This window comes from Ictidomys tridecemlineatus, chromosome 7 (assembly GCF_052094955.1).
Source record: "Ictidomys tridecemlineatus isolate mIctTri1 chromosome 7, mIctTri1.hap1, whole genome shotgun sequence".
Classification (NCBI taxonomy): Eukaryota; Metazoa; Chordata; class Mammalia; order Rodentia; family Sciuridae; genus Ictidomys; species Ictidomys tridecemlineatus.
In genome coordinates this window covers 29,131,128-29,151,985 of record NC_135483.1, presented here as the reverse complement: position 1 = coordinate 29,151,985, position 20,858 = coordinate 29,131,128, and the positions used below count along the sequence as shown (strand labels likewise).

Genomic DNA, 20,858 nt, shown 5'->3' with positions numbered 1-20,858 from the left:
GTTTTTGGTGGACACAGCATCTTTATTTTATTTTTATGTGGTGCTGAGGATCAAACTCATTGCCTCAGGCATGCCAGGCAAGCACACTACTGCCTGAGCCACATTCCCAGCCCTGGACACAAGATCTTTATTTTTGAGAATCTTAAACCATCAGTTAAAAGAAGTTATAGTCTTAAAAGAGAAACCCAAACATCAATTTTACTAATTTATCTTAATAAAACTATAGATGTTTTATTATACAGATCACATCCCTGTAATAAGTGCATGGCCTCTGATTTTGTAAGACTCACACTAAACTTAATATGTAAATTATGTAAGTTGCTATGAAAATTCACCCTCTGTCAAAGAGCTGGTGAATCATTGCTGCTGATGAGAAAGTATTAAAAATACAATTCCACATAATTTATTACCAGAATGCTCTTGAAAATGACTTTTATTCCAAGATGCATTTCCTTTTTGGTGAACTTTTCAACTATGTTTAGGAAACAAAAATATCCAATATTGATGGTTTCCATCACTCAACAGAAATAGATAGAAAGATAGATCTAAATTATTCATGAAATGATTCTAACAGCTTCCACTTTATACTCTACATTGTAAAGATCATGTGAAAAATGAAGAAAACAGAAAAATGTTTTTGTTTTAATGAAAAAGATAACTGCTCAAATCAAAGATCAATTATTTTACATTAAAATTTATACATTTGAAAAAACTTATATTCAGATAGAAATAAAACAGAAATCAATCAGTCAGTCAAAACCAGGTAAGTTCAGTTACATTTTTAAACCTGGACTAACAGGTACATTTTATTGACATACCTGTGAACAATATTTAGATGATCAAGGAGGACCACTCTGAAAAGTCCTTGCCAATCTTTTTCTCTTTTCTACCCAACCTCCAACCTTCTCTTGTTTTTATTGTTATAGGGTTTCACATGTGTTTTTGCACTGTGTATGCATATACACTACATAACAAGGATATGTTTAAGAGCATCCAAAATTCAATTCAAAATTATTTTGGAACACAATCTTGAAACATTTATCTAAAAGTCTTTAAATTTTACATACCCTGAACTATTAATTGTAATTTTACCAATTTATCTTAATAAAACTATAGTGTACTGAATTGTGACCTCCCAAAAGATATGTTCATCCCTAATCCCTGGAGGTGTGAATGTTACTTTATAAGAAACATGGGTGTTTGTAGATGTAAAATTATATATATATATATATTTATATAAATTATATATATATTTATATATATAAATATATAAGGTTTATATATGTGGGTTATAAAATGCATATTTTGTGTGTTATAAAATACATATTCTACATGTATACATTTATATGTGTGTGTGTTGTCAGCTGACTTTTGTACTTAAAAGCCAAAGTACAACACCCAGGCCATTCATTACTTGCTACAGTGAACTAGAACCATATGTTTAAGATGGCCAAGATGCAAGACATAGCAGACTTGGATTTCAGAATAAAAATTGCACTGAGGGTACTTAGGAGAATAGTCAGACTCACAACATACTTTGTATGTATCAGAAAAAAAACTTTATCTGTTAATACTCTGAAGTATTAGAAGTGGTTTGTAATCTATCCTGACTAATCTTTCACGATAGACTAAATAATTTCTGAGTCTAAATTTGTTGTTTAATCTTTATGGAGTTGCCATCAATTTACCAGACTGGCTTGGAGGACTAAATAAGAATTATAGCTGAAAATCTTTAGCATCTTTGTGCTGCATGGTAGGCTGCAACAAATGAGAACTATATTTAATAATAAGAAGTCCATTATGAATAGTATCATTGATACTATTCATAACAATTTTTTAATTGGTATTATTATCATTTCTTATAACAATCTGATGTGAGACTTGGAGTGGTTAAGCAATTTGCTCAAGGTTATTTCACAAAGCTCTTCTAAATATAGAAGTAGCTCTTTATTCCAGGAAAGTCTGACTCCAAAATCCATATTTTTCAATTTATGCCACATAAACAATCATCTGTGACATACAGAACTGCATCATTTTGACATTCATTTATTTTAAAAATATTTATTGATTGCCAGCCATGTAAGCTATTTGATATTAGCATTAGAGACACAAAGGTGCACAACCAGATTAATCTTATCATTAAAGAAATCTCAGTCTTTCTCAGGTAAGTAAATATTTCTTTGTGGATTAGTACAACAATTTAGGTAATTATGTAGTCCCATCAAAGCCTAAGATGACTCCAATAGGTGGTTCTGCAGCCAAAACAGCTCTTCAAAACTGTACTGAATTAGGATTGTATTTTTATATTCCCATGATGATGGTTCTTTAGATATCAGCTATTCTGAGCTGGAGGCATGACTTGGGACAAGGCAGTTTTCTTTAACTGAGGGAATCTTGAGAGAAAGATGACAGCTGAAGACCATCTTCTAACAGCATGCCCAGAAGCTAGGGAAATAAAACCTAATATCTACCATAATTCACTCCTTGCATTAGTCGATATTTTCACTGGTTCTGCAAGCAGCTCTCCATAAGCTTGTCTTCCTGAGGAAAATGTGGGAAAAACTAGAGTACTCACTGTTGTAGAAGGTCATAGGGCCAAAACTAATAAACGACTCCATCCTCTATTATGTATTCTAGATCCCTGTACCCCTCAGCTACCACCTCTACTGGTCTCTGTGGACTCATTGATTGGTGGCATGACCAAGACTCTCTTCTCTGAGGTATTTGTGTCACAATTTATCATGGCTTTCTCTGGCTGAAGTTACTACACTGGTTATTTACCATCAGAACTGAAGAAGTACCAAGGGTCACCTCAGTTGGTCACCTGGGGTTCCACATGTGTTTCAACAAGCCCTACCTCTTCCTGATGGTCAGAATTAATTTTCTCTGCAAAAGTGGTGACTTCTTATCTTGCTGACTGGACTCTGCTGCAGTTGGCCACAGGGCCACAACTAATAACTCTTTCCCTCACAAGAAGCCCAGGAAATAGCCAGTCTGTAATTCAACTGGACTCTTTCTGTGTTCCTGTGGAAATGTACTTTACAGATCCCAGAAGCCTATATACTATAGTAATAAAGAGAACTTTAATTTCAGTGAGGATCAATTGTTAAGGTGTTTAAAAATTTAGTGGACAAAAAGAACAGGAAAAAGTACAAAAGAAGACCACAAAGGAAGCAGTAGGCTTGAAGAGGAAAAACAGAAGTGTGTGTCATCTCTGAAGTCAAAAGAAAAACATATTTCAAGAAATGGAGTTTTTTTCAATTATTATCAAATGCTGCTCCAGGAAAAATACAGTAAGTTGAGGATTTAGGATAGACCATTGTATTCAGCAAGGATACTGAATTATCCTGAGGAATTATTTTTGGTGGAGAGGATGAAATGAAAACATGAGTTAGAGGAAGTTATAAATACAAAAGGAAGAAAATAAAGTGAAGATGGTATTGAATAAAGATGTTTTTCTTTAAAAAGGGATAAGTAAAGAAGGTAGCTTGCAGGAACATGTGCAGAGGAATTTTAAAAACTTGTTTACTTTTGGTCTTATTTTTTAAGGTGGGAGATAGTGTGGTATTCAAGGAAACTGACCCAAAGGAAATGACAAAGATGCCTAGTTATTTTTTGGTCACAGATGCTTAACAAGAAGTTCTCAGTAACTATCACTCTGATTATTTTATACTATTTTAAAAATCTGATTTTGATAATTATTGATAATTATAAATACCTACTTTATTAAATTTTTGATTTCTTGCAAGTTTTCAAATAATATTATCCATATAACCACAATCTGAGATGTCCATGAATGTTGCTGTTTAAATTAAGAAACAAACTTCTTATCTCTTATGACTATATGAGAATAAAATTACAAACATTGTTTTGGAGAAAGGATGTTGGTTTTGTAGTCCATGATTCTGAATATAAACTTGTTATCCTCCAAAATAACTTAGAAGAATGATAAGGGTTATTTTTGAGCAGATTTTTGTCATCAGTCAATACCAGAATGACCTATTGTTATGCAGGATCACAAAACAAAAGAAATATAAACAACAATATGAAGAACAACAACACAGAGAATAAAGAATACAGTCAATGGAACTGTTGCTGAGCATTAAACACATTTGAGTGTTTAGATAAAAACTTCCTGATTAAAAATAATTATGGTGACTGGGTAACTAATTAGGTTGCAGGGATCAAACCTGTTACTTTAGTGGGTCAAGGACAGACCAAAGGGAGGATTCAGTGTACATATTTTATTATTTTGAGTAAAAGAGAACAGAAATTTGTTCAATTTGTTCGTGAGGAAAAGCCATGGCTATAACCAGAGTCTTCATCCAAGTAAAAGATTACAGAGAATTATTGTCAGATGCTAGATTTTTTCCTTCCAGAGAAATGACAACCCTATACCTTGAAAATTTCAAGAACAGTCTTTGGAAATCCCTCTAAAATATTAAACTAATGCACTGGCAATTTTAGTACAAATCAGGAAATGCAGAAATTACACTAACAGTGATTTTCACTAAGTTCAAGGGCATACATGTAGGACTATTTATTCTAAATAAGCCCAGTTTGAGGAGTTAATAATATTTCTTTAGGGACTTAGTACTTGCATTTTCCATCTTCTCTGAATTAAGATTAGAAAATAAGAATGAGGGTTTGTGTACTGCATTTATAATATAATTTCTTAACACTGCCAAGATGTTTGGTGGAACCCTGGTTTTGTATCAATATTTAAGGGAAGGTATTAAGTTGGAAATCATCTTAACCATGTTAGGTACTAAGGCTTTTATATATTTTATATTTGTGATGCAGCTAATTTTATTTTTTAAATTAGTTTCCACAAATTAAAAGAAAAAATATTTCATTTGTAAGAATAAATCTCCCAGTTTTTCACATGTTTATGTTAAAATATAAAGCAAAAGAGAATCATGCAAGTTAACATTTGATTTGCTTGTTTTTCTCAGTAAGTTTGTTCTCATACTGTGGTTTTTTATTTTAATTGTCCAAATATTTTAGGTTGGCTCCTTCTGGAAAATATGAACATTGATTTGGGAGCTGATAAAATACTTCTGAAGGTTATGATGGGATGTACACTTGCCAGTGTGAAAATCAACATGATGAACATATTCCAACATCTTCAACTTGGAAAAAATATATTCATTTTAAGAACTATGGCACATTAAATAATATGGTTTTTGTCATATGAGAACAGCTTGAGGAGCTGTGTGGAACATACCTCAGAACTGTCCACTCATAGGATAAGCAAAGGGATCTCTTATCTCCCATTGTGTTAAATCCTTCACACCTCCGAGATTATATGTAAGTCAAAATATCTGAGCATATTCCCATGGGCAATACAGCAAAAATTCCCTGATGCAGGAAGCAAGGAAACTTCACTGCCGTGGAGACAAGATCCTGTCACATCACACTTTTGCACAGCTGGTTGTCATAGCAACAACTGGGCTAGAAGTGCATTATGAGGACATGAGGTAGGGCACCAGAGATGGCTAAACACCATTTCATGATGAATTTTGGAAAAATAACATGGCATAACCATCAATAGATGTGATTACCTGCAAATAAATAGCTAAGGTGATACAGGAATGAACAAGATGTACCAAGGTGACTATGAATGGGAATGACTAAGTCTCATCAATCATATTGCATTCAAGTGAAGCAAACATACATTATAGCTAAAGAATACATACAATGTTTTCCACTGTGCCTAGTGTCTATTAAAAGGAAAGCAAAAAGTACTATGGAAACACTGTGTACCTTCAGAATAGCTACAAAGCATTGTGTACAAATGAACTGGTCAGATTTCTAATTTGCTTAGCAGCACAGTCTTTAGTGAAGAGGGATATCAGGCATCAGGCCATAGGATGTTAAGTAGGAATATTATCTAATTTTATCTCTTCTGTTTCCACATTCACCAAATGCCTTGTGTTTCTACTGAGGCTTCTTCATAAATTAGCATATAAGGATAAAATGCACTCATTTTCAACACAAGTAATTGTTTTCTCTTTATAGTCATATCTATCATTATGAATTAAAAAACCTAAACCATGTAGTATACACTAGTCTTTTGTGTGAGATGAAGAGGACTGGGCATAGTTGGGGATATTATTTAAGTGTATAGTGCACATGGACATGACAAGGAAACCAAGATGGAATGACAGGAAAAGGTTTACATTAAGTTGTAATAGGAAAGAGTCTAGGGAAAAGTAGAAAAGTTGTAGTGAAAGATTCCAATGGAGGCAATAAATGGCTTGGAAGGAGCAGAAGATGCAGAATATGCTGATTCCTCGGCTCCTTGGCAAAGAGAGAGAGGTTTGAGAGACAATAGTTTTCAATTAGTGGGAGGAAGAAAAAGTATTTGGGAAAAGGTTCAAGACCATAGCATGACTATTTTGACAGTAGATGGGGCTCTACAAGAGACTGTAAACCAAATTACTGTCAATTTTCAGCAGTAATGTGGTAAAATGGTGTCTTCTACTTCAGCAAAATCACTTCTCCAGGTTAGTAGTTTGGTTTGATCCATTATCAAAAGTCTTTGGAGATGGGAAATAAAAGTGATTCCAAAGCATTGTAAACTTAATATAAAACTCAACATTAGCAACTTTCCAGAAAATGTCTCTGAAGTAAGTGCTGCATTTGGTGTAAAACCTCATACGGTGGTTTCTTGATACATTAAAAAGTTTCCTCTTATTAGTGATGCTTTCATAGTTGGCTTGATTCACTTGATATCGATGATCTACACTGTAATAAAATTTAAGCACAGAAACTTAATCCAGTCTGAATTAGGAACCACAGCTTCACTGGGACTTAGCGTATCATATTGCAGCATAACATTCTAATATACATAATTTCCTAAATCATGCCTTGACTTTGGGGAGTACTTAAATATTCAGCTCAATTCTCTCGTAAGTGTGCAGAATACAGTTAATAATATAATGTCCTCCATGAAGAAGGCAGAAGAGTTTGCACACCCAGATTCTCTAGCAGAACCAGAAAATAAAACAACTATGTGAAAGAGCTCCCTGGCATAATTCTTTTAAAAAAAGCAGAAGAAAAAGAAAAATCAACTTTTTTGAGTGCCTACTATATGTCAGCTTTTTCACTAGTATTTTAATATACTTTAATCATCAAAACATATCTGCAAATATGATATTCATTACTCCCATTTTCCTTTTAAGGAAGCAAAGCTCACAGATGTTGCTGAAGTTAACACAGCTATGGTGGAACTGAGAATAGAACACAGTCCTGTCTTTAATCTGTTCATACACTTGACCAATGATCTATGTCTGAATCTGCAAATATAGAAGTCTGCCTAAGAATTCCATACTGAATATTTTAGCATTTTTGGGGGGGAAATTCTCTTGGTGCTGTCAAAGATGACATGCATTCAAGAAAGTACAAAATCTCTTCTGCCTTCTTAAAAGCATGTGTTAACAGACAAGTGTTTGCTTCTTCACTGACAAAAGTTAAGATTTTGGGAACTAAACTCTAACTTGTTCACTTGTCTGTAAATTTCTGAATGGCAGAGACCATGACCTTGACTTCCAATATCCAATTTATACCTGGTTTAAAAGAATCTTGCACACAGTCAAGCCATGATAATAGTAGATTATATTATAGTAGGTGAATTTTTATTTCATCTAAACACTGAAGACTCAAGCCCTAAATTATTTCAATTATGTATGAAATAAACCAATGCTTACACAATACAGTTCTTTATTTATTTGATACAAGTAAAAGAAGAAAACACTTGGCAACTGCTCTCTTCTACAGTGAATTTGGTTTGGCTTGTTAACTGAGTGGTGAAGGATTTGGATATGAATATTTTCAGTTGGCAGCAAAGAAGAGAAAGAATTCTACATTTTCTCCTTGACATTGTAAGTTTAAGGAATGCTTTGTGCTATTATTCTGACAGCCTTATAAATCAAAATAAGGAAGAAATGGTAACTACAGGTTTCAGGGAAAGACAATAACTGGGGAAGGAGACAAGTATATTTTCATTTTCAAAAGGGTAAATTCTGTCAGTAGGAAGAAGGGGGAGTTCCTATTTTGAGGCTAAAATATAAAATATTAATTTCAGATAGCTCCAGAAGCAGATTAGAATTCCTTTTCATTTCATGAGGGAGTTAATAATGTGAAGATGAAGGTAACTACTTCAGATGAATAACTAAGTCACTTTATAGAGTGTTTTATGTGCAGCCTCTAGAACAGCCTCAATGGACCCTGACTATTGGTACTTATCCTTGTGTAATCCTTTCCCATCAACTGTGGGACAATTTAGTAAATAGACTAGTATAAGGTGGAACTAATGATGTATGATACAAGGGTAATATGTTTCTCTCTTTCCCTCTTTCTAGCCCTCCCTCCTCCCCCCCCCCCCCGCTCCCTTTCTTTCTTTCTCCAAGATCATGATTCACTCTTGGGGAAGCCAGCTGTCCTGTCACAAGCAACCATATGAAAATACCCATGTGGTGAGAAACTGAGGTCTCTTGACAACAGCCAAATAAGTAAGCTGGGAAGTGTATTCTCCAGCTCCATGTAAGCCTTTGGATGACTACTGCCCCAACTAACAATTTGCCTGCCGCCTCACGAGAGACTGAACTAAAAGGACTCAGCTATTCTCCTTGTGGATTTCTGAAACTGTGAAAGATAATAAATGTTTGTTGTTTTAAGCCACTAAATTTTGTGGTAATTTATTGTGCAGCAATAGGTAACTAATACAATGGGACAGGAGTCCCAACATGGCAGTCTAGCCTGAAAAAGATAGCCAAAAATGCATGTGAGCAAGAGGATGAGGCAAGAACATACAATATTTCAGGAAGTCCATTAAAGTTGGTACCAATAGCCAGCATGTCAAGCCCTATTAATAGGGAGCCAACAAAATTGTCATACTTAAGAATTAAGTTGGTGACTAATGTTTAATTCTAAAGGTTGGTAAAAGATGCAGGTGAATTGGAACTTAATGAACGCAGCTACAGAAATGCTATAATTATCTCACAAATTAGGAGACCCTATAGGACATAGAGGTTGGAAGTTGTCAGAGTCATGAGTTCAGTTAAACACATAGGCATCATTTTTACCCCATAGGAACTTATATTTTTAAATGAATAAGTTGATACGGGAAAGCATCTAACAGAATGTAATTTGAGATTCCAAGTGCACACTCCTCTCCCTCCACTGCATTCTCTTTGCCACCATCACAGCTCAAGCTCTCAGCACCTCGTGTCCAGCACTTAATTGCTACCAGCTTGTTTCTTGTTCTTTTGCCTTGTCTTCTCAGCTACACTGTAGGCTGCTTAAGGAAAAGATCATGTCTCCTTCAAAAATCCCCCTCCAACCACAAGTTCTTCTTATTTGAAATGTGAGTATATGTGGACTTATTTCTGTATACCTTCTCTGAGACCACAAGAATGTTGGATCATTATACATGAATCATTTCAAGTTGCCATCATCTTATCTCTAGTAAGATTCGGGATCCTCTGGATTATTTGTTTCTTCCCTCTTCTGCTTCTCTGTACTATTGCAAAAGTTCTCCAAAATCTTATTCAAAATCTATCCTTTGTATTGTGGGTATTATTATGGGAGAATACACTGCCATAGATAAGCTAGACCTGAAATCTGATTTCCAGTCATTTGCTAACCATGTACTCTGTACAATATTACAAAAAAGCAACTAATAATAATATATTTAAACTGTGGCAAATCCTGGGAATGTGTAAAGAATTATTCATGATGTGTCATGATATTGCTCATTTTTTTGATCTGATTCTATGTAGTTAAGTTATAATTCTTATCAAAGAAGACTTTGGAAAACCTTTCTATACAGAATGCTTTCCAGGACAGAAAAATTTACTCACATAAAAGGCTACCAAGCAGTTGGATGTTGGAGAGACTGAAAAATGCACTATCTTAAAAGGAGGCAGCTGGCAACTTTGAAAGTATCTTAAAGGAAAGGAAGACCTTAGAAAACAATTTCTAAAACCTTGGGCTATAAACTTTTCATTTGAACAAGTGGATAACATGTATTTTAAAGAAAACTTGAAAGGTGTCCTAAGTGATTCACCACAATTCTATAAAATGACTAATTCTTTCAAATTTATTAGGTGTCTCTTTAAAGCTGTTTCTTCCAGGAATTCCTCCTGTGTAGTCCACTAGTGCCTTATCCTACACTTAATGCAATTAAAACTCACTTCACATTTAATTTGCTGTTTGCACCAGTCACTTGTGGGCTTTTAATGGGAGTGGTGACCTTTCTTGATTAATTTTGTGCTGCCAATCATTAATATAGTACTTTAATGTAAAAGGTGCCTCAAGAGTATTTGTGCATGAATAAAAGAATAAATAAATGGAGATAAAATGTTATTACATACCTTAAAAACAGTTGTTATATGCATGTTTTCTTTAAAAAATAAAACACTTATGAAACCAACATGTAGGTCTATTCAAGCATATCTGATAATAAATAACTATAGAAGCACAAGCATTAATTATTTTTTATTCATTTCTTCATTTATTGCCTTCATATTCTTAGATGCCAGATTTTTCCTCTCTGTTTTGGTTTCTGGAAACTTCCTGGGATCCTTGCTAAGTTTGGCCCTGGAAAAGAGACCTAGTATTTCCAGAACTCATTCTCCTTCTTATCTTTTGCTCTGAAGGGTCTGAAACTAAACAGCCCAGATTGCTCATTCACAACAGGTTGAAATGTTTGAACTTTATTCTACAAGCAACAGCAGACACAAAATGTGTATGAGAAAAGAAGCAACTTTGCAAATCAGAGCCAGAAAGATTCTTCTGTTGATAATGATTAGAACTGGTTTTCTCTGGAGGGTCTGATGTTGAACAACCATAGCTTTTGAGAGGAAGGCCAGACATGGAATGTTGAGGAATGAGGTGCAATACAATGTCTCGTACCTGATTTTAACTGAGTGTCACTGGTACGAATTCAATGAAGGGGACATGATATAAAATGGCAGATCAGGGGGACTCAGTTATGAAGGGATATAGAAGTAATCATTGAAGGATTGAAAGGATTTAGATAAGTACTAATGCATATGACTTGTTATAGCAGTAGCTTGGTTGTAGTGGTGTTTCTCTAACTAAAGTTTGGATTTTCAATGATTTGCTCAAATAAAAGGAAGATTCGTGTGCTCTGTCAAATGCCTCCAGCCAAAGGCTAGTAGGAATACACGTATTATTGAAGATTGAGTTTATGGATTCATTGCAAAGAGAGAAACCATACATCATGGAGAACTATGGAGTGTTTCAGTAAAAGGATTTTGGAAAGTATTTGGACTTGTGCTAGGGGGCCTGGAGGAAGGTCCAAGGAAGCAGGGCTTTCCTCTGTATTAGATTTTGCCAGTAAGTCAGGTAATTCTATGATTTGGTATGTTTCTACCTAGTAGGTGGGAAAAACCAAGCAATGTTACAATTGTGATTGGTAAAGAAACAACAATCACAGTGGCCAGGATGAGGGATATTTGTTCTTGTGGTTTAATGTTCCTGTTTTTGTCTGCACTCATACTTAAGGATCAGCTCTCATGATCACTGAGTGGCCTTGTCTGATGCTGGTGTTCTGGGAAATTGCCTGTGTTTAACAGGAGAACACCATGGCCTAGCTGTGTGCGCCAGGTCAGATCTTGGATGTCAGGCACTGTTTTCCAATTTCTTGGATGAACGCAAGATACTGATTCACTGGCAGACAAGAAATTTCTATCTCTAATAAGATACGTATTGGATTCTGATTGAGAGAATCTGAAGACTGTGCTTGGAGAAACATTCCTATAGTAGGAAATAAGACTAGAAAAGGAGAAGAAGATTGTAAAAACTATTTTAAAAAACCAGGCTAATAGGTTTGAACATAATTCTGCCAGCAATAACAACCATTAAGGAATATGAGCAAAGAATATTGCAAAACAGGAATCAGGAAGACTCTTCTATTGGAAGTGGGTTAGATAGGGCCTAAGGGATGGGGGCAGGCCTAGGATGAGCAGAGGGGAGAGAAGCAGAGAGACCACCAGCTAAGGAACTCCTGCCAGAGTCCTGGCCTATCAAGACTATAAATTGGATTAAAATACTGGCAATGGGAATGGAAACAAAGTATTGGATGTGAAAGACATTAAATAAGAATCTGAAATCCATTCACAGTGAAACTAAAAGTCAAGGACTTACCTTATTATTCTTAGCCCTTATCTCTGTGCTTGGGGACACAGTGAGCATCCAGTCAATATTTAAATTTGAATGAATTAACCAATTAATAGAACTATGTAACTAACAGGATATGGGGGAAGAGGAACAAAGAGAAATCAACAGTGATTTAGGGATAGTTTGAAAGGGAAAATTTATTTCAGAAAAAAATGGGTAACCAGTTTAGCCATGTTTAATCTTGTGATTGTGGAACACTCAACAGGAGACATCTAGCTGGAAGTTGGCAGTGTGGGTTTGGAATTTGAATTCAGAGAGAGGTCAAAGTAGGGGTTACAGGATGATTAAGTGGGAACATTGAAGTCATAGAAGTACATGAAAATTCCAAGGCTGGGTAGATGAGGAAAGAAAGAAAGACAGAGTCAGCTGCCCCCTGATTTTCCATGGCAATTTTTGTTCTCTAACCTAGAAGAAGAGTTGGTGTTAGGGAAAAAACTATTATGTCTATTTCAGGAATACCATGTAAGTCTTATTAGCATGGTTTCTAGAAGCATCAGACAGAGTTTCACTAGATCTGTGAGTTTTCATGTATTTAACCTAAGTTGAAAGTTTGTCATGTTTAAGAAGTTGATAACAAAAGCGAGGCCAAGCTCTTTAAGACAGGTCCAGAAATAAAATTAATTTTCATATATCATAAAATTAAAACTTCATATGGGAAGTTATGAGTGTTGACAGGTAGTAAATATGGTGAAGCTTCTGTTGGTTGATTAGAGTATTTCACCTTTCTCAAAACACAATCTCTTAAGTAGGATTGGCCGTCTTTGGTGACTATGCCCTTCCATGTCATAGGACAAAGACTGAAAATTTAAACTTATCCAGTTGCTACCTAAATAGCTGTATTCTAAGGAGAAAATAAGAGAACATTCTTTTGACTTAACCAGATAGTACTATATACAACCATTAATGAGCTGTTAGATAAAAGTAAACACATTTGAGATAGCTCTTGCCTAGACCATTCTGAGTTTTGTAAAAACCTATTTCCAGAAAGATCACTTGATGTGATCTTGCTCATTAAAATCTAACCAACAGGTGGCAGTATTCTTTACAAATGCTCACCATTCCTTCAACTATTTCTTATATATTTTGAAATATGAATGTTTCAACAGTAAACAATGATAATTAAATTACTAAAGACCAGATAAAATTTATTGGATTCACTGAGAAAATCTGAGATTTTACAAGGACAAACAAACAAATAAAATCTTCAAAAAGCAATGTAGAACACACAATACAGTGAGCAAGAGGACTTGTATACTTAAAAAGATTGCTATGATACTTAGAAGTTGGAGAGACAAGAGACTGAGGCATCATTTCCATACTTAATATATACACAGCCTTCTTTTCACTATCATACTGTCCACCTGAACAGTATAAAATTGATTAGGGCTGCTTCTTTTTCATTAAACACATCTTCTTCCTTCAGCCGACTTCAGCATAGGGTGGTCCTTCAGCTTATTGCAACAGTATGTGTAATCTAGGGGAAAAGAACACTGGTCTGCATTTTAAGATATCTAGGTTTTAATTCAAGATACATCCTAATTATAAAAGTGGAAGAAATAAACATTAACTATGCAACAAGCCAAAATATAATGTGACCTTGCAAGTGGCAAAGGAGACTTAAAGGATAAATAGCATTTGTTCCACTTTATGAACAAGGAAAACCGAGGCTCAGAGAAGCTAAATAACAATTCCAAGGTCACTGACTGACAACTAACACGTAAACACTTAAATTACCTTTGAAGTCTCTAATTCTTTCTATTTTATCAATTTCCTATCACTAAATACTGTTTATGTTTCTTGATATTTGATAGTACAATTGGGAAGAAAGCTATGGAAAATTATGAACATTTTTCAAGACATTGGGATTTTTTAATGTTATTTTTTTACAGCATGAGTTAAATATGATACAAAGATCTGGAAGTATGTGTTCTAGTTAGTATATTTTAATCACACTAGAAGAAATTAAATAGCTACACTGTGACATTGTTGTTTTATACTTAAAGTTTAATGTGAGAGAAAAAACTGTATTACAACATATCATCAGTATCCATATTTTATTGCAGTAACCTACATTTCCCCCCTCTGGGTTGCATTTTCCAATACTCTTTAAGGATTTTAGAATCCCTAGTATTGTGTTTTTGCAGCCCAACTTTTTGACAGTCTCTGTGAAAATTCAATTGATGAAGTGGTTTGATCTCCACCCCCTCTTTTTTTTTTTTTTCCAACAGTCTATTTCGCTGGAATATTTTAAGGCTGTTCTTACCATTTCCTGCTGGGTGGGACTTTTTTTGGCTATGCTGTTTGCTTAAACTATGAAGCCATTTCAAGTAGACGTGTTTTATCATCCCTTTTTCCCCTTCAGAGGAACCTCCCTGTAATTTAAGGTTGTTAATAACCTCACCGAAGTGACATTTTGAATATTTATTTATTTTTCTCATTGGAAACACAGAATGAAGGACAGTAGTTTTTCAGCAGTAGTTTTTAATACTTTACCCTATGGAAAATCTACAATAAACAGTTGATTATGTATTCTCTAAATGAAACTCTGTCATATAAGGGAATTATTTTAAACACAAATATAAATAAAGCTAATAATTTTAAAATATATAAGAAAAATAGCTAGTAAAAAATACAGGTACTAATGCCTGAAAACATACCACGTCCATTTTGGGACTGAAAAACTAAAACACATTCCTTGAAGTTGCTTTTGGAGAGTAAAAGGTATTGGGATTAAGCCCCTTAAAAAAGTGTTTAGTAAATGTTATCTTTCCCATGATCATATTATCAAGCCACTTAATGCACAACAAGAATGTGGCATATGAACTCCTCTACACTTCATCTTATAACCAACTCTAGTAACATGTCCTTTGGGAACTTATTGAACTTGTTATTAAAACAGAACAAAAAATGTCAGGGACTACTTTAAGCCAACAAATACATTGGATAATTGAAGGTGAAGGCAATGGACATCTCTCCCTTTCTCAGAAACTAATTTGAACGCTATTTTATAAAATTATCCCAGTATTTCCTGCTCCATCTAGGGAGGAGTTCCACATTTTGAAATTCCCCTGCACAGTTGTACCAACTTGCTAACACATTACCATTAGATACATTCCAGCATGATATTCATGAAAGCAGGATAAATCTTCTTCCACCTTACTCCGATTTCAGCTAAGGTCCTCATGTGTTCTCATGTCCTACTCCCATTTAGTCAAAGAGTGTGAGAGGATTGGGCACCCTGGGGGCACCCTAGACAAACGACGACTCAGTGCATATTATGCTCATGTGAGTGAATACTGTCCTCTCACTCTGGACATATTTCTTATTTTTTGAAAACACAGGGAAAGTACTGGGCTAGTAGTCAATAAATTGAGGTTCTAGTTCTAACTTCATTTCTAACATAATCAAAGCTTGGTTTCCCTTGTTCTGGACAAAATGAGAAACTTTTCAGGCTATATTGTTTCTAAGATGGCTTTTAGATCTAGGACTTCAACAAGGTTCACATGATCTGTATTTAACATCAAATTCAATTGAAATAAGTACACATTTACTAAGTAAAACACTGAGCACTAGCAAGGGGTCTGCATGCATCTGCTGAGTGATGTTTTGAACTCTCTAAATTCTTTCCAAATGTAACAGCACCAAATAACTTCCTTCTTTTATTAGTATTAATGCCATAATAGAATGGCTACATATGTGTTCTAATGAAACATGTGGAGAGAACTGTAACTCCGATGGAAGAAACAAAATCAAGTGAAAAACAACTTTCTTTTGGAGGGATGTCAAATGTTTCTCTTTTCATTTTGGGGGGGGTGGTGGTTAAAGTATTTTATTTGTTAAATATTTTTATTTCTGTGATTTATTCTTTAGAGCATTTTTAAATTCACCACAGAGAGAAAAATACAGAGATTTCCTGTACACATGCCCCATTTCCCTGGCTTCATACTTGGGCAGCCATTTCCATTATCACCATCCCTCATCAGACTGGTGCATTTGTCATAATTGACAATAAACTTACATTGATACATCATAATCACCAAAACTTACAATTGACTCTTGGATTAGTACATTCCATGGATCTGTCAAATATATAGTGACACTCATCCATCATTATAGTATCATACAGAATAATTGAAAAAAATCCTCTATCCCCCAAAGATTCTCCCTTCTCCCCCAACTTTTGGCAATCTCTAATGGTTTTACTGTCTCAGTAGTTTTGCATGTTCCAGAATGTCATATAATTGTAACATACTATGTAATCTTTTCATATTGGCTTCTTTCATTTAGTAATATGCACTTAAGTTTCTTTTGTGTTGTTTCATGGATTAATAGCTTGTTTCTTTCTAAAACTAAATAATATTCCATTGTCTGGATGTAAAATAGATTATTTGTACAATCATTTATGAAAGGATAATATGGTTGCTTCCAAGTCTTGGCAATTATGAAAAAAGTTTCTGAAGATACTTATATGAATGTTTTTGTGTGGACGTAAATTTTCAGCTCTTTGGGGGTAAATACCCAAATCATTATTGATAGATTTTATGGTAAGAGTTTTGTTTCATTTTATAAGAAACTACCAAATGTCTTCCAAAGTAGCCACACCATTTTGCATTCTGGGAGCAATGAAAGAGAATTCCTGTTGCTCCACATCCTTGCCAGCATGTGGTGACATCAGTATTCTGGATTTATGCCATTCTAAATAGGTGTGTAGTGGTATCTCATTGTTGTTTTAACTTGTATTTTCCCAATGACATATGACGTGGAACATATACCCATGTGCTCCTTTGCCATCTATATAACATCTTTGCCAAGGTGTCTGTTAAGCTTTTTGATCCTTTTTAAAAATTGGATTGTTTGTTTTATTATTGTTGGGTTTTAAGAGGTCTTTAATTATTTTGAATAACACTCCTATATCAGATATGTCTCTTGTAAATCTTTCCTCCCAATCCATGGCTCTCACTCTTCTGGCATTTTAATAGAGCAGAAGTTTTCAATAAATGATAATTAATAATTAATACTAATTAATTTAAAAAATTTATGAATCATGTCTTTGGCATATACAAAAAGTTATCACTCTGAAATATTTCCTATATTTTCTTCTGGAAGTTTTATAGTTTTTCATTTTACATTTAGGCTTATGATCCTTTCATCTACTTTTAAAATTAAAAATAGGAAATATTACCTTATATTCAATAAATTTAACAATTAGGGAAAATGGCAAAGATTCATGAAAGAATCTTAGGAAATTTAAAACATGTTTTTATTAGTGCAATATACTTATACATAATAATATTATTAATTTTGACATAATCATACATTCATGGAATTTAATTTGCTCCACTCTAATCTCTAGTACTACCCCTTTCCCTCCCCACCTTCTTCTGGCTGTTTCCCTTCCTCTACTCCACTGGTGTTCTTTGTATTTATTTATTGTTTTTTAATTGTTCCTTTATAGATACACATAAAGGTAGAATTTACTTTGGTATATTCATATATATACACACACACTCATGCACACTCACACATATATATGGCACAATTTTGTCAATGTCATCTGCAGTTCCTCTCTTTTCCTGTTTCTCCCCTGCCCAATCTCCTTCCTCTACTCTACTGACCTACCCTTTATTTTCATGGGATCCCTTCCTTTTTTTTATTATTTTGTCTAGATTCTGCATATAAGAGAAAACATTTAATCCCTGACTTTCTGAGTCTGGATTATTTCATTTATTATGTTGTTTTCCATTGCCATCCACTTACTAGCAAATGCCATAATTTCATTCTTCTTTATGGCTGAGTAGAACTTTATTGTGTATATGTATCACATTTTCTTTATCCTTCATCTGTTGGCAGGTACCTGGACTGATTCCATAACTTGGCTACTGTAAATTGAGCTGTTGTAAACATTGATATGCCTGTATCACTATAGTATGCTGATTTTAGTTATTTTAAGTATTTACCAAGGGGCTGGAATAGCTGGGTCATATGGTGTTCCATTTCTAGTCTTTTGAGGAATCTCCATACTGCCTTCCAAAGTGATTGTACTAATTTGCAGTTCCACCAATAATACATATATAATACATGGGTGGGCCTTTTCCCCACATTCTCACCATTTATTTTTATTTGTATTCTTGATGATTGCCATTATAATGGTGTGAGATGAAACTTCATGTAGTTTTGATTTGCATTTCCCTGATTGCTGGATTTTTGAAAATTTTTTCATATATTTATTGGCCATTTATATTTCTTTTTTAAAAAAATGCCTATTTAGTTATTTTGACCACTTATTAATTAGGTTATTTGCTTTTTTGGTGTTTTTTGAGTCCTTTCTTTATTCTGGATATTCATCCCTTGTCAGAAGAGCAGGTAGCAAAACATTTTCTCCCATTCTATAAGCTTTCTCTTCCTGTTCTTAATTGTTTCCTTTGCTCTGAAAAAGCTTTATAATTTGATGCTGTCCTGCTTATTGATTCTTGGTTTTACTTTCTTAAGTAGTAGAGGTCTTGTTAAGGAAATTGTTGGTCTCTACTTTTTGGCTGTAGCTTCTACAACTTAATTTTTAATTTTAAATTTTTTTGTACTAGGGATTGAACTCAGGGATACTCGATCACTGAACCACAACTCCAGCCCTACTTTGTATTTTATTTAGAGACAGGGTCTCACTGAGTTGCTTAGCACCTCAAAGTTCCTGAGGCTGGCTTTGAACTTGCAATTCTCCTGTCTCAGCTTCCCAAGCTGCTGGGATTATAGGTTTGCACCACCACACCCAGCTACAACTTTATTTTTGATTATCTAAGTTTTACTTTCAGAACAGATGAACTATGTTTTTTTATAATTTCCACTCCAGAAACACAGGAAAGAGATGGATGAGAACTAGGTACTCTGTGCATGGCTTTCTGCTGTGCTTTATGTTAACCTAAGTCTCAAATTGCAAAAGCAGAAGTGGTGTGTTTTGGGTAAAGTCTTTGTCTTGGGTAAAGATTTTTCAATTGTTCCATAAGAAACCTGGAGAAACAATTGTGTTTGGAAGTCTGGCTTTGGCTACCACCTGAGACTGGTATTCTAGAAGTACTGTGTACTCAGTCTCCTAGAGAAGAATACTTGCCTCTTACTCACACACTGCATTATTTGTAAGTTGAAGTCTCAGAGGAGCCTGCCTGTCTACCCAGCTGCAGAATGTGTATGCAATGATTGCATCTGTTGCTACGGAAACTGAAATTTAACCGATAAACTACACACCCCAAACAGATTAAAATTGACTTGGAAAACTATGTAGGGTTGTTACACAATTTATGATAAGACATATTTTTACTATATTTCCTTTTATTTAAAATGATAGCCTATGAAATGGAATTATCATAGAAACCTTTCTCCTTAACAGTGTATCGGTGGCAGCAAGATTACTACTGAATAAATCTTTAAAATGGTATAAAATAGTTGCACATTTCAGAAAATAAATGAATGGCATAAAATATATGTTGAACATATTAGACAAATGACATATTTGTGAAAAACTATAAGTCCCCCAAATCCAATCCTAAATATATTTGAATATATATTTGAGTTTGGTCCCTAGTACAATAATAAATTGATTTCTGTTGTAACAATTTATGATTTTAAAGCTACATATCTATTGTCTTATTGTTTAATTACAGTATCAACCTAAACTTAATGATAGTTACCATTTATTCAGCACTTCCTGTTTGTGGAAAACTATGTTAAGTTTCTCTCTGTTATTGGATCTTTTAACTTTGTCTCAGAGAGACAAGACTTCAGGCAGGTAGTGTGGGAGGTAAGTCCTGGTCTTAGGAACTTTTTAGCTATATGAACCCTGCTGTGCTCTACGCACTTTCATTTCAACTAGTATGATAAATACACATTATAACATAACTGGCAGCCCACGATGGAGGTATGAGTAGAGCTTCCAAAGACATAATGATAAATGATTCTATTATACCCAGTGTATATTTAATTGGCAATCTTCTCTTCCTAACAAATCATAATGTAAGCTCTTAGCGATATAGAAACTAAAACTTCTACAAATAGTTCACAAAGGGTAATGTGTAAGTGGTGTGTGATGAATACTCATAATGATAAAAATCATATCTATGGAGAATAATTAATACTTTTGTAGAATATTAATTACTTGAAATGCAAATAGGCCCCTCCTCCTCCAGTTGAAATGAGACTATCATGCTTAGGTAACTAAAATTGGTCATGGTGAAACGTAAAAAATTATGTAATGTAATTGTTTAGGTGGCATGCATTTAGCAAAATCTTATTTTTTATTTAGTCAATAGTCAAGATTAAAGTAATTTGATAGCAATAATAAAATTTTGTTAAAATTTCCTAGGAAAGATGATCAAAGGTAATATACACTAAGGTAAAGAAATGAATTGGGATTGTACTTGAACACTTCAGGATTTTCATTGTGTATTGAATTTGTCCTACATTAGGATTTTTAAAAACAGCTTTCTGTGTTACATAGAGCAAGAGGACAGCTGATGAAAGACTTGTCCCATGGAATTTTTGAGCAGTTTATTTTGTCTCCTTTTTGTCTCAAAGGAGTACTGGAGAGTCTATTTTTCCCATTTGTTGCTCTGAAAGTTATTTTAAAGACAGCTAAAACAAAGTTTAATGTTCTAAATTCT

The 20,858-nt window shown here is 34.2% G+C and overlaps 2 long non-coding RNA genes across 6 annotated transcripts in view; one reads left to right on the top strand and one right to left on the bottom strand.

Moving 5' to 3' along the window:
• The window catches only part of LOC120892928 (uncharacterized), a 29,100-nt gene extending 19,138 nt beyond the window's left edge, over window positions 1-9,962 (top strand). The window contains exons 2-5 of one of the 4 annotated variants that reach the window (XR_013423862.1): window positions 2,638-3,293; window positions 5,008-5,480; window positions 7,783-7,886; window positions 8,367-9,962. This is a non-coding gene — a long non-coding RNA (uncharacterized LOC120892928). Of the gene's footprint in view, window positions 1-2,637; window positions 3,294-5,007 lie in introns of all 4 variants that reach the window. The other 3 variants (XR_005737761.2, XR_013423860.1, XR_005737760.2) reach the window with 3 other exon arrangements.
• LOC120892929 (uncharacterized) overlaps window positions 1-20,858 on the bottom strand; it is a 141,050-nt gene that overhangs the window by 2,785 nt on the left and 117,407 nt on the right. The window lies entirely within an intron of this gene.